Source organism: Balaenoptera borealis, assembly GCF_965194805.1.
Source record: "Balaenoptera borealis genome assembly, chromosome: 15".
Taxonomy (NCBI): Eukaryota; Metazoa; Chordata; class Mammalia; order Artiodactyla; family Balaenopteridae; genus Balaenoptera; species Balaenoptera borealis.
In genome coordinates this window covers 56,947,787-56,961,643 of record NC_138871.1, presented here as the reverse complement: position 1 = coordinate 56,961,643, position 13,857 = coordinate 56,947,787, and the positions used below count along the sequence as shown (strand labels likewise).

Below are 13,857 nucleotides of genomic sequence, written 5' to 3'. Positions count from 1 at the left end.
CAGAGCAGAAGGAAGGAAGGCCAGGTCACGGAAACACAGGTGCAGAAGTTGAAGCCAAGGCAAGCCTCTGCCCTGCTCAAGGAGCTGAGGGTGGCTCCAAGTTGGTGGAGTACATGGGGAGAAGGGTGGGACATAAGACTGAGAAAGGGGAGTTGGGACCAGATTGTAAAGGGCTAGCCTTGAATATTGTGCTAAGGAGTCTGGACTTGATTGTAGAGAGACTGGAGAACCAGAGAAGGTTATTTTATGCACACCCATACCTTGAAAGAATAGTGAAAGTTCTTATAGCTGTTGTAGGGATTCAGTTATTCTTTCCTTCTCTCTCTTGGGTAAATTAATGACTAATTCAGAATGCAAGTGAATCTAAGTCAATCAGCAAGTTTAGAGCAGACTATGAAGAAGCCTGTCTTAAAACCATCTCTCACTTGGACTACTGAAAAAGCTTTTTGTAACTGGCCTCCTTGCTTCAGTCTGGCCCTTCTCAGATTGGTCCTCTTAAATGCTTCTGAGAGGTATTTTTAAAATGCTTGTCACATCCTTGCTTAAAACCCTTCGGTAGTTCCCTGTGGTCTCTACATAATAATAAAGTTTCATCTTAGCCTGGTGTACACAGGCACTCATGATCTGGCATCTTCTTAGTTATAGTAGTTTCTTTTTGTTTGTTTGTCTTTGGTTTATGTAAACTAAGTTAATTTAAGAAAAAAAAAGGAAAATTGATTTGGTGCAAGGAATAGGGGTGCAGGCGGGACACCCAAGAGGACTGACTAATCAACTTGGCTTCAGAAAGTTCTACTGTATAATTTTCTGTCTATGTCTTTAGTTTTTAAAATTTTTTTGTTAAATAAAAAAAATGTATTTCAGGACTTCCCTGGTGGTCCAGTGGTTAAGAACCCGTGCTCGCAATGCAGGGGGCACGGGTTCAATCCCACATGCCGTGCAGCCACTAAATAAATAAATAATTAAGTAAATAAGTAAGTAAAAATCTAAAAGGTATTTGATGAAAATGCATCTCATCGTAATGCATTCTCATCGTAAAAAACTTTGAACAGAAAAAAAAAACAAACAAAAAAAACTTTGAACAGTATGGAAGTACACAGAAGAAAATCGAGTTATTTTCACATGCCTCCCACACCCTGTCCCCAGAGGTAACTACTGTTGGTTGCAGATCTTTCTAGCCAATCTTCTATACATTTATTTGCCTATGTATTTACACTACAAATATATAATTTTTGGTTTTTCCTAAATGCAATTGTACCATATGTATTTTAATCCAGCTTGCTTTTTTTCACTTAATATTATATATTTCTAACCTTTTTTTTTGGTGGGGGGAGTGGGTATTTTCCTAAATTTCTTAGACATTTAAATTATCTTGGAAATGTCCAACCTTGTCTCTGTGAACAAATACATTTTAAAATGTGTGTTTCTATACTTGGTTCAGGAAAGGGGATCAGGGCCCCTCTACCTGAAGGTGCAAACTCTTCCATCTTTAGTGCCCAGAGAGAGATGGCAGAGGGAACACAGGGCCATATCCTTGGGACTAGTGTAAATGTCAGTCACTCCTCAGCCAGCATTTCTTCTCAAGTTATTTAATATTTACCTTTTTAAAAATTGTTATAATTTGCCATCTGTTATCTCTTCAGTTAATTTTCCAAAGGCCTGGGCAAACTCTGTCCGCATACTTCTCAAATGTGAATGATTCCTGGTTCCTAAACATCTCCAAGTTCCTATCGCCTGAAGTCTCACCAGGCCTGAATAACCACCTCTCTCCAGTTCTTAAACCTAAATAATCACTTCTCATAGGAGCTCCAAAACCTTCATCTGCTTCTCCCTGACAAAAATTCTCTAGGGCATAGGTGACCTCATCCTCCAGGACTCCTGAGACATCAGACAGCTGGGATTTTTGAAGTGGGAGCCAACACATAGGAAGTGTTTTCAGGCAATAATACCATTTCTCCTCATATATGGGTCATTTTCACCTTTCCAAATTTTCTTAGATAGTTTGTGCTGCTATAACTGAATACCATAGACTGGAAGCTTATAAACAACTGAAATTTATTCCTCACAGTTCTGGAGGCTGGAAGTCTGAGATCATGGTACCAGTAGGAACGGGTTCTGGTGAGGGCCCTCTTCTGGGTTGCAGACTTGTAGCCTCACATGGCAGGAAGAGGGCTAGAGAGCTCTCTGGGGTCTCTTTTATAATCCCATTCATGAAGGCTCCACCCTGTGACCTAATTATCTCCCAAAGAGCCCCATCTCCTAACACCTTTACATTGTGGGTTAGGATTTCAACATATGAATTTTGCAGGGACAAAAATATTTATTCCATAATACCAAGATAAAAGAGAATGGAACTCACACGATGAGATCTAATTTACCCCTTGTCTTTTCAAATACTTCTCTGTTGAATTTAAAGATAAGTCTCACAGGGAACACGGCTGCCTAGGCTCTATTGTCAGCTCTGCAGGCCCAGAAATTTTATGTATTTATACTAACCGAACTCACATTTTAGTTAGAAAAACTAAAATGCCAATTTATGGGGAATTCCCTGGCCGTCCAGTGGTTAGGACTCTGTATGTCCACTGCAGGGGGCACGGGTTCGATCCCTGGTCGGGGAACTAAGATCTCGCAAGCCCCAAAATGTGGCCAAAAAATAAAATGCCGATTTATTAAATTTTAACCACTGCTATCCTTCTTACGTAATACAAATATAACAGTGTTAGCTCCCCATGGCCTCTAGGCCCTATAGGATTAGGTCAAACTCCTTAGCCTGGCATTTAAGGCCTTTACAATCTGGCTTTGAACCAAGTTTCTTGTTGGTTCTCATTTGTCATGCATGTACTTCCTATATGCTCTTCCCTCTGTCTGGAATGTCCTTTTTGACTCTTTATCATGCAAAGTTTTTACTTTAGTTGATGGTCCAGATCAAATATCACCTTCTCTCAAAGCCTTCTCTGACCAGCCCTGCCCCTGCAGCAGGCCATACTAATTGCTACCAATTCTGAGCAATTATAGCTTTTATTTTATTAGATTGTAACTCCTCATATACGAATTGCCTGCCTCTTCCATCAGACAGTGAACTCCTTGAGGATCAGAAATCTATTTTCATCTATCAAGGTAACCCAGAGTACAGCACATTGACTAAACACACAATCTCAATAAACTTTGAACTGAACTGAACTTCTGCATTTGTACTTCCTGCAATTACTTCCTTTTCTTGCCTAAGTTCTTATAAAAGTTAATTTTGAAAATGTCAGCCGTCTCTGCTATCTTTAGAGGAAAGGAGGGTAAGGGTGTTTGTTCATGCAGGGACTGAGAAAAAGCACGTCCCTGGGAACCAGGAATGGTGACTGCTGTAGAAATACAAGTGAGGGAAACCCCCGGGAGGAAAAAACACAGCGGGAGAAGCCAGGCCAAATGACAACTGTTTCTTTCCACCAGGAAATCACCTTTTGAGATCCTTCTTTCCTCATATCTGGAGATTTCTGGATATTGTAAATAGAGGGCCCTGTTCCCCTGTGTCTTCTCTGTGTAGGGTTTCCTCTGTGTTTGTGTGCAGCGGGTGGAGGTCAGCTTCCTAATTGGGACCTGTCTCAGGTGGAATAATAAGAATCAAGACAAGAGGGTTGGTCCATGTTTGCCCAACATCCCGTCATCCTCCTTCCAGCTAATCAAAAGGTAAGTGCGATCACGTGGGCAGATGCTGTAGCACAGATCGCTCCAGACCGGGAAGAACAGATATCGCGAGACAGGAATGGCGCAAAAGGGTATGGCGCAGAGGCATGCATCCAGCCGGAGTTTGTTCTGGTGTCTCCTAATTTCATTCCCACATTGGCTCTGGTGGGAATTCCTCTGCTCCTCCAACTCCCCTTTCCCTCTCGACTCCGAAGTCCCCTGCAAACCCTTTAGATCTGCCCTGGAGAGGGAACTGGGATCTGACGGCAGGGGAAAGCCATGAACCAGGGGCGCCCAACCTTCCCCTATGATCTGCATGGTGTTTATCAAGTCCTCAGCCTTGAAGTCATTTGTGGTGCTCTTTGCTTTACTGAAGAAAAATGGATTTTGCCTCAATTCCTGATTCCTGTTTAAATATTTAGTTTAATCAGCACAGGCCCAAGTGCCTTTTCCATTTCCCCTGGTGCCTGGGAGCCACGCTGACACCAGCATCATAAATAATGCATCAGATCCCAGCAACATGCCACTGGCTGAGAGTCGCTCCATCCCTCAAGTCTCAGGGCCTGTCCTCTGCTGCAGCTGCTTTGGGAGAAGCTGGGCTACCATGTAGAAGTCAGTGGAGCTTTGAAAGCTTCACCTCACATCTTCTCCTGGAGGCGGTGATTGTGACAGGCAAGCAGTCCCCACTCCAGCCCAGATCTGAGGGGCCTTGTGGAGGTGCGAGGGGGTGTGTGTTGGTGGGGAGAGTGGGAGGAAGAGGTGGGAACACCAAGGCCACAGAGTCTTCAGACTCTGCCTTTGAAGTTGCTCTGACCTGATGAGAGACTTCAGGCCACCCCTAGAAAGGGTCCAACATAGGTTCTGTGTGAGTGTGGAGCAGAGACCGGGGACACCTGACATGAGGAAGCAGCCAGGTTCAAGGGCACAGGAAGGAGACTCCGTGAAATGCTGGAGCCTTCTCTCTTCCCTCCGCTTCCAGAATTCTGGCTCCTAACGTGGGCTCCACCCTCTATTCCACGAACACAGTCTAAATTTCACCCACTAAACCAGAAGCCTGTCGGGGGTGGAGGGGAGTCAGGACTTCCAGAGGATGGACACTTAGTCTCCTCTTACAGAAAACAACCAATGATGGGATTTGGCTGGATGGGTCTTGGGCATCCTTTGCCAAAACCTCAAAAAGCTTATACTGGCTCCAGGTGCCCTTTCTTTGGGGCCAGGTCCTCAGCGCTCTGATCTGGGCAATTAAACGGGAAACATCGCGTCAGTTGCCACTAATAATATGGTCCCGTCCTGGCTTTGTAAAAGAAGCTCCTTGGGACAGCTCTGTACTACTCATGTTTTTTCCTCCAAAACTTCGCAGAGATAAAAGGAAACATAAACAACGATTTATTTATCCGAGAGTTCAAAGTTTTGCTTTGAGCCCTCCAACATTTTCTGTCCTTTTTGAAATTAAGATGCAGATAACTTCCCTCAGTCTCTTTTAGAAAGGGCAGCAGCTACAAACCTATGGATAAAGATAAAAGGAGCTGATGAAAGGAGCAAATTCTAGTCTCCATCCCTCAGTCTGGGGGGGGCTGTAAGGCCCCCTCTGTGCTTTTGGAGTCATCTACACCGTAGAACGTCTAAGGCCAGAACCCTACCAATTTTTTTCCAGCTGCCTAGGATTTGGACAGTCAGAAACCACCAAAAGAAAAGATGGCAGGGGCGTTGGTCTCTGAAGACCACCATCTTGCCAAATCCAGTGGTTGATTGGTTGCCCTGGTTTATCACAATTGGGCCCCTCCTTTTGTCACATGGCTCCTGGAACCTGTACTCCTCAGGCTTTTTTCCTAGCTCCCTCATTGCTCCCTCAGTCCCCCTTTGCGGCTCTCCTCTCCTGATCACTACTTGAATAGTTCTCAATCTTGGCTGCCCATTAAAATCACTTGAGGAGGGACTTCCCTGGTGGTGCAGTGGTTAAGAATCCTCCTGCCAATGCAGGGGACACGGGTTCGAGCCCTGGGCCGGGAAGATCCCACATGCCACAGAGCAACTAAGCCCGTGCGCCACAACTACTGAGCCTGCACTCTGGAGCCCACGAGCCACAACTACTGAGCCCATGTGCCACAACTACTGAAGCCCGTGCGCCTAGAGCCCACGCTCTGCAACGAGAAGCCACCGCAATGAGAAGCCCCGTGCACCGCAATGAAGAGTAGCCCCTGCTCACCGCAATTAGAGAAAGCCCGCGCGCAGCAACGAAGACCCAACGCAGCCAAAAATAAAAAATAAATAAAATAAAATAAATTTATTAAAAAAATCACCTGAGGATTTTTTTCTCTTAATTGAACATCATGGTCCACTGCAAACTAATTAAATCAGGATCTCTGGGGGTGGGGCCTGGGTATTATACTAGCAGTTTCCTTGGTGCAGCCAGGGTGCAGAACTGACCTCTGCCCTCGATGCTGGCTTGCCCCAGGGCTCAGGCTTCTGTGCTCTTTGCCATCTATACTCTCTCCCACGTGATCTGACCAGTCCCCAGCTTCACAGACTTTCTACATAGTGGTGACTCCCAGATCTGCATTTTTAGCCTGGGCCTCTCTGCTGAGCTCCAGAGCCCAGACCCAGTTGTCTATTCCAAACAGATATCTACAAGCATCTGAAAGTACTAATGTTCATGGATTTTGCCCTCTCGTCTCCTACATCCAACCCTTCAGCCAGGGCTATTGGCTCTATCTCAAAAATATATCTTTATTAGCCACGACGGCTATCATTCTATTCCAAGCCTTTGTTACCTCTCTCTCGAAGTATGTTAGTTAGCCTCCTAACAAGCCTCTGTGTTTCCCTTCCCCTCAGTCCATCCTCTGTACAGCAGCCCAAGTGACTTTTGGTGTCTTTGGGGTTTATTTTTTTGTGTGAACTTTTCAGGAGGTTTTATTTCAGGTCATGATATATGCAGCATGACTTATAACCAAGACACTTTATTTAACATGAAAAAATGCAGTAAGTGGCTCATATTCATGGAATTCACTGGTCTTACCATGTTCCCCATGACCAAGATGTAGTTCAGCTGAAAGAAAGGTGAATGGCCTAGGAAAAACTCAGTGACAGTATTGGGTGTAAGGGGAACTAACTACAGCCTACATGACTAGATGTTGTCCAACATGATTTGGTATAGGATTTAAAAAGGTAGCCAGTGTATGTTGCCATTACGTACAGGTCTCAGTACCACAGTTTGAGCTGGAAGGGGTCTCTCTCGCTATTATGTCAAATGAAACACAGGAGGAGTTTTGGTTTTCCATCACATAAACTTTGGATTGGTGAGTTTTGAATTCCTAGTGCCCAGAGGAGGTTTGATGCCTCCAGAGAACACAGTCATGCTTTTTTGTTTTTTTGGCCAAGGGAGCTTAGTTCCCTGACCAGGGATCAACCCGAGCCCCCTGCAGTGGAAGCACAGAGTCTTAACCAGTGGACCATCATGGAAGTCCCCAGTCATGCTTTTTTGAATTGGAAGTCAAGACTGGCCCCTTTCTACTTTGTGTTCTTCATATTCCAGGTGATCTTTTTAAAACATAAATCAGATCCCTGTTATTCCTGTGTTAAAAACCTTTCCATTATACTTAGAACAAAATTCAAACACTTTACCATGGCCTCCTAGGCCCTACATGATTGGACCCTGCTCACTTCCGTGATCTCATCTCCTACCCACACTGGCCTTCCTAGGTCACGATCAGGTCAGGCTGAGTCTTGATTTGGGGAATTGGCACTTGCTGTTCCTTTGTCCTGGCATGTTGCTCCCCACGTGTCCCAGTGGTTCACTTCATCCTATCATTAGGTCTCTTTTGAGTTCTTACGTCCAAGAGGCCTTCCCTGACCACCACCATAACTTTTTGTTTCTTTATCCGGATTTACTTTCTGTAGAACCTTTACCATCGTATACTAGCATATCTATTGATTGATTTACTTGGTCATTCTCTGTCTTCTCCACTAGAATATAAGCTCCAGGGAGACAGGTGCTTCGTCTATCTTGTTCACTGGTGTATCCTCAATGCCTTTAACAGTACTCATTATCTATTTGTTGAATGAAAAGGGCATTTTTGTAGACGAGACATATTCTTGGTAGCCTCCACCCTACTCCCCACCATAGAAGCATTGATTGGGATCTGAGGAGCCAGAGTGCTTCCTGACAAAGAAACACAATTAAGGGGTTAAAAGGTGCATTACCTTATTGGTAATCTGCTATTGCTCATGGGAATGTGTGATAGCTCACAGGTGTGCTGGGGAAGAAAAAAATTGGGGGATGCTTCCACTGGCACTTAGCTGAGGGGCATCGCATCTGGGTGTTCTTTTCTCTTAGCACTACCAAGCCAACCATGTCAGCCAGAAGGAGAGACAAACCAAGATGAGATAAATTGAGCTCTGTCTAAAGGATTTGAGCAGGACTTAAGTGGAGTGGTGCTGGGCCCTCTTCTCTCTATGTATCTCTCTTTTATTCGGCTTCCATGTCCCTTAGTCTCTGTATATAGTGCTCAGTGTTTTCTGGCTGAATCTATGTTTACTTAAAATCAAGGGGTGGTTACCATCTGTATGAGTTTCCTAGGGCTGCCATAACCAATTACCACAACTTGGGTGGCTTCAAACAACAGATATTTATTCCCTCATGGTTCTGAAGGCCAGAAGCCAGAAATGAAGGTGCCAGCAAACTTAGTTCCTTCTGGGGGCTTTGACGGAGAATCTATTCCATGCCTCTCCCCCAATATCTGTTGGTTGCTGGCAGTCTTTGGCATTGCCTTGGCTTATAGCTCATAACACCAGTCTTTGCCTCTACCTTCACATGCCTGCTCCTCTTCACTCTGTGTCCTTTCTTCTTCTGTTTCACACAAGGACACTTGTCATTGGATATAGGGCCAACCCTAATTCAGGATGATCTTACCTCCAGATCATTAATTTCATCTGCAAATACCTTTTCTCTAAATAAGGTCACATTCACAGATTCCAGGTGGACATATATTTTGGGGGACCACCATTCAACCCACTATACCATCTTAGAGGCAAGAGGGTTAAGTTAGGAAATAGGCAGATTTGCTTTTTTAGGCTGTGTCCCTTCCCTTCTCTTCCTGTTCTTTTCATCCCCGACTCCCACCCTCCCACCCCAGCTGCTTTTTTCATCCTGGGAGCAGAACTCTCTTTCTCCAGCTGAGAATTTTGCCTTTGGGAGAGGTCAGCCCTGGGCATTCCCCCTTGTCTTCACCACCTGTCTTGGTCAGTGACTTGCGTGGCTCTTTGCCCGTGCCCTGCCTGTTTGCACATTTGGACCTGGACCCTGATCTCCTGGACCTAGACCGGCTAAACCTGTTTTCTCCCAAGCTGAAGGACTCAGGGAACCTGCTTCTTCCCCTGGGGGCAGGGTTTGGTTTACTCCTCAGACAAGACAGACCTGGCTCTGAGCTGATGGTGACACAGAAGAGGGTATTTCTAGCCCAGATCTCTCAAACTCCAGGTCTGTTCATCCACCTCATTCTTAACAAGGAAACATACCTGCATGTTTCCAAAGGCATCTCTTTTTTTTTGGCTGTGCCGCACGGCATGTGGGTTCTTAGTTCCCCGACCAGGGATCAAACCCACGCCCCCTGCATTGGAAGCACGTTGGAAGTGTGGAGTCTTAACCACTGAACCGCCAGGGAAGTCCCTCAAAAGGCACCTTGCACACAACTTGTCTAAAACTGAACCTGTCAACCACCCCTCTTCCCCCCAACTTGCCTCCCCTCCTGTACTTTCTACTCACTGAATCACACCTCTCTCCACCCACTTGCTGATAACCAGATGCTACCCTTTTACTCCAAACCTCCCCAAAGGCACCAGATTCTGTAGCTCCCACCCCCTAAGTCTCTCTCAAACCCATCTACATCTCTCATATCCCACTGCCTCTACTCTAGGTCATCATCCCTTTGCACCAACCTTCCGACTGATCTCACAGCCTCGACTCTCCAGCCTCTCCAATCCACTCTCTTTGCTGCTATCTGAGTCATTCCTACAAACACTCCCTGTTGTATCCCGTCAACACTTCCCATTGCCTTTTAGGATTCTATTTCCTGACCCCACACCCTGTGCTGTCATCATCGCCAATTCAAATCCACAGCACTCCAGCACTTTATAGATTAAAAAAAAAAAAAGCACTTACGTCAATTAGGTTACCCTTCCAGGGGCTCATCCCTGTCTACGTTGTGATTTCCAGTCCCTTTTCCAGTATCTGGAGGCAATGTTGTCACTAGAGAAGGAACCTCCTTGTGGATGCAACCAAATGGCTGAGCTAACTCCTCTTTGAGGGCATGAGAGAACCATGGAATCCTAAAACACACACTTCCAAAAATCAAGACCTGGGACTGGTCCTGGGTTTCATGTTTTTAGCACAGGGGATCAATGGAAGGAGAAGCTCCATGGCTAAAGAAGCTAGGAAACTCCAGCTCTGGTTTCCTTTCCCTTAAGGGCTCCATTGCTTTGATTCTTGCTTTCTCCTGGAATACAGTCATCTGCTTGTAAAACCCAGGACCACCTTGGAATAGCTGAGAGAGACTGGCCTTTTTCCAAAATAATTTTTACTAAATAACACATAAGTTAATGAAAGAAAAGGGAAAGAGAAAGAGAGAGAAATCAAAGAAAACACGAAGGACAAGATATGGTACTTACCTGAAGACTGGCATCTGGTTTCAGATTAATTACATTCTAGACCCCCAGGCTCCTTTCTTGAGTTCAATATCAGAAAGTTCCCAGACTCTGGCCAGCCCTTATTTTTTTTGCATGTATAAAAATTCCATCCTGATGTTGAGACAAAAACCAACCCTCTGTCTTATCTATAGCTTTCTTGCAGCATCCACTTTTTTTCAGCTAAGCTGTGGGATGCTGGGGACTGCACAGGGAAGATTCTGGGCCTTTTGGCAATCCCTTATCGTGGTTCTTTAATCACAACGGCCATGCCAGGAAATTTTACCCTTGCGGAGGCTGGATTTTCCCTGGGGTTTCTGGCATGATCTGAGAGACCCCTCTTTCTTAGTAATGAGGATGGCTGGAATAGAGAGAAGTGACATATAAGTATGAAGCTTAACATGTGCCCAACACATTGTATATTTCACTTTTTAGCATAAGCATTCACCATAGGTGTCAATCACTAGTCATGATTTGTAGAATTTGAGGATCTGAGGGGTTAAGCAACTTGCTCAAGGTGTTAAAGCTGAACAGTCAAACTAGGAGTGAAGTTTGGGCTGATTGATGACAAGTTTGTGATCTGAGCCATGCAGCCTGAGGAGGTAGAAGTGCCTTTGCTTTCTTTGAAGGCACAGGCTTTTCCACCCTTCTTTGTATGTTTTTTTTTTTTTTTCCAATCTAGAGACATTTGCTGAACTCTCTTATGTGCACACCTCTTTGATATTAGGAGGTATAAAAGTTTCGTAGACAAAAGTCCCTGCATTCAACTCTGCATCTGGTTCTTTATGTTGAGCCCATCATTCACGGGCACTTATTCTTTTAGATATTGAGCACCTATTATGTAGAAGACACTGGTCCAGGATCTGGAGATGAAAGAGGTTAAATACACAGAATCTGGGCTTCCCTGGTGGCACAGTGGTTAAGAACCCACCTGCCAGTGCAGGGGACACGGGTTCGAGCCCTGGTCCGGGAAGATCCCACGTGCTGCAGAGCAACTAAGCCCGTGCACCACAACTACTGAGCCTGCGCTCTAGAGCCCATGAGCCACAACTACTGAGCCTGCATGCCACAACTACTGAAGCCCACGTGCCTAGAGCCCGTGCTCTACAACAAGAGAAGTCACCAAAACAAGAAGCCCGCGCGCCATAACGAAGAGTAGCCCCTGCTCGCCTCCACTAGAGAAAGACCACGCACAGCAATGAAGACCCAATGCAGCTAAAAAGAAATACATAAATAAATTTATAAAAAAAAAAATAAAAAGAATCCGCCTGCCAATGCAGGGGACACGGGTTTGAGCCCTGGTCTGGTAAGATCCCACATGCTGCAGAGCAACTAAGCCTGTGCACCACAACTACTGAGCCTGTGTGCCACAACTACTGAGCCTGCGCTCTAGAGCCAGTGCTTCCGCAACATGAGAAGCCACCGCAATGAGAGGCCTGCTCACCACAACGAAGAATAGCCCCTGCTCGCCGCAACTAGAGAAAGCCCACACACAACAACAAAGACCCAAGCAGCCCAAAATAAATAAATAAAATAAATAAATTAAAAAAAAAAAAACTACACAGAATCTAGAGGAAGGCAGAGCCTGGGTTCTGCCACCATCATTACCTCCTACTACTCATCCCCTGCCCCCCAAACTCTGAGCCCTTTCATGGGGGTGTGGGGTTGGGGCTTCTGGATAAGGCTGTTCCTAAGGGGAGGAGGTAGGTACGGATGGAGGGAGTTTTCTTGGCACTTTTGCCCATTTATTGTGGTTAGTACCTGGTAAGGTGCACAAAACTGTGGAAATGAGACAAGGAACTAACAGAAACAGAGAAATATTTTGAAGGGGAGAAATTGCACATTTATTCAAAAATAATGGGAAAACCCTTTAGTAGAGCTTGCGATCTATTATTCCTTTGCAGTTTATGGTTTCCAGGTGGCCTTTTCACTTGGAGAAATTCTTCCTGGTTTAGAGATTTCTAGGCCAAAGGAAAGGGCTGAATTATCCCAATACTGCTGCCAGTTTATGGTTTGACTCCAGCTAAATTATTCAACCTATTTATGTTTCACCTCAGAAACGGAGAGAGTGATGTCAGATACGTCACAATATGTTTTCCGTGGGATCTCCAGTAAAAGGGTTATGAGAAATAACAGTTATGCAGTGTGCATAACAAAACACTTCTGCTTTTTTCTCTAGGTCAAAAGAGCTGATGCAGGATCACAATTTGACTCATGGCATAAAACCTTTGGGAATGTGAGACTTTCTTGAGGTTAAAAAAAAGCAACAGACACCTGTATTTGCATAGTGCTCTATGCTGGTTTACAAAGCATTTTAAGATATCACAGCTGATCCTTACCCCGTCTGTGAAGTGGAATTAGTGTGCCCCCATTTTATACTTAAAGAAACTTGGGTCACACAGTCAATCAAGGTAATTCAGGCAAAGGTGCTTTATTTTTTATTTTATTTTTTACTTTCCCTCAGCTATGTAGAAAATTATTTTTTTCACCTCAGTAATTTGTGATAATGGACCGTCACAAATGCCATCACCAGACAAACAAAACACAATCTTCTTTTCTGGGGACACTTCCCATCCCTGCACAGACCCCAAACCCAGAGTCAACAACACACAGCTGTAAAGCACCAGGAACTCCAAACAACCTACAACAGTAAGGGATCATCTTCATGTGTATTTTACAACAATGTCTGGGAGTAGTTTGGAATGGATTGGCTTCTCTAAAGAAAGTTGTTTGTGTTCATTTTGGGGGAGAGCCAGCTCAGATTCAACTCTACTTGGTTCTTTGTTTCTGTGAGGGTATGAAGGCTGAGAAAACAGGGGTTGTCTAGAGAATTCGCATGGGAAAATAATAACTTCAAAAGCTTTAGGTACATAACCAGTTAACAGTCCATCAACAGTAAGCTGATTGGCACGATCTCTTTTTTGAGGGGCTGTGGTGATGATGAACTGTAGGGCCCTGTTCCCGTAAGGGCAAAGGAAGCCCCCCTCCTCTAATGGTCTCTTCTCCCAGCCGGTCTGCACTGCAAGCCCGTCTAGAGGCAAGGCCTCCAGGTGTGGGGAAATAGGTTTTATTCAGCCCGCTTTTGGGGTGAACGCGGATGGACCTGACAACGTAGTTACGGTAGACTTGGAAGGGACCTGTTTTTCTAGCCTTGTCCCCAGATAAGTCTCTGCCCTGAGAAGCTGCAGGCACCTGGGGTCCTCCTGGCTCCAGGGCCTGCCAGCTCCAGGCCCGCCGCATTACCATCACCACGAGGAAGGCGCCCTGCTGCGAGCACTTATTTGCATCCAAGTGTTTGCACCGAGACAGGGGCTCACGTGCTCGAGGTCACACAGACGGGGGCTCTCCAGGGACAGAAGCGGGGAGGAAGCCCTGTCTCGGGGTGGGCAGGTGCCGGGGTACGCTGGTTGGGACGATAAGGGCTCCGGAGAGGCTGAGTCCCTGCCGCCACCCCGATTCTCTGATAGCCCCTGGCCCGCATTTGCGGGTGCAGGCCTCGGCTTGGGC

The 13,857-nt window shown here is 45.5% G+C and overlaps 1 long non-coding RNA gene across 1 annotated transcript; it reads right to left on the bottom strand.

Annotated features, from left to right (window-relative positions):
- Positions 1 to 5,035: 5,035 nt before the first annotated feature.
- LOC309612531 lies at positions 5,036 to 13,806 on the bottom strand. The gene is made up of 2 exons (XR_014235254.1): positions 9,607 to 13,806; positions 5,036 to 5,176 (listed from the first exon to the last, which is right to left on the bottom strand). It is a non-coding gene; the product is annotated as an uncharacterized lncRNA (long non-coding RNA).
- Positions 13,807 to 13,857: the final 51 nt, after the last annotated feature.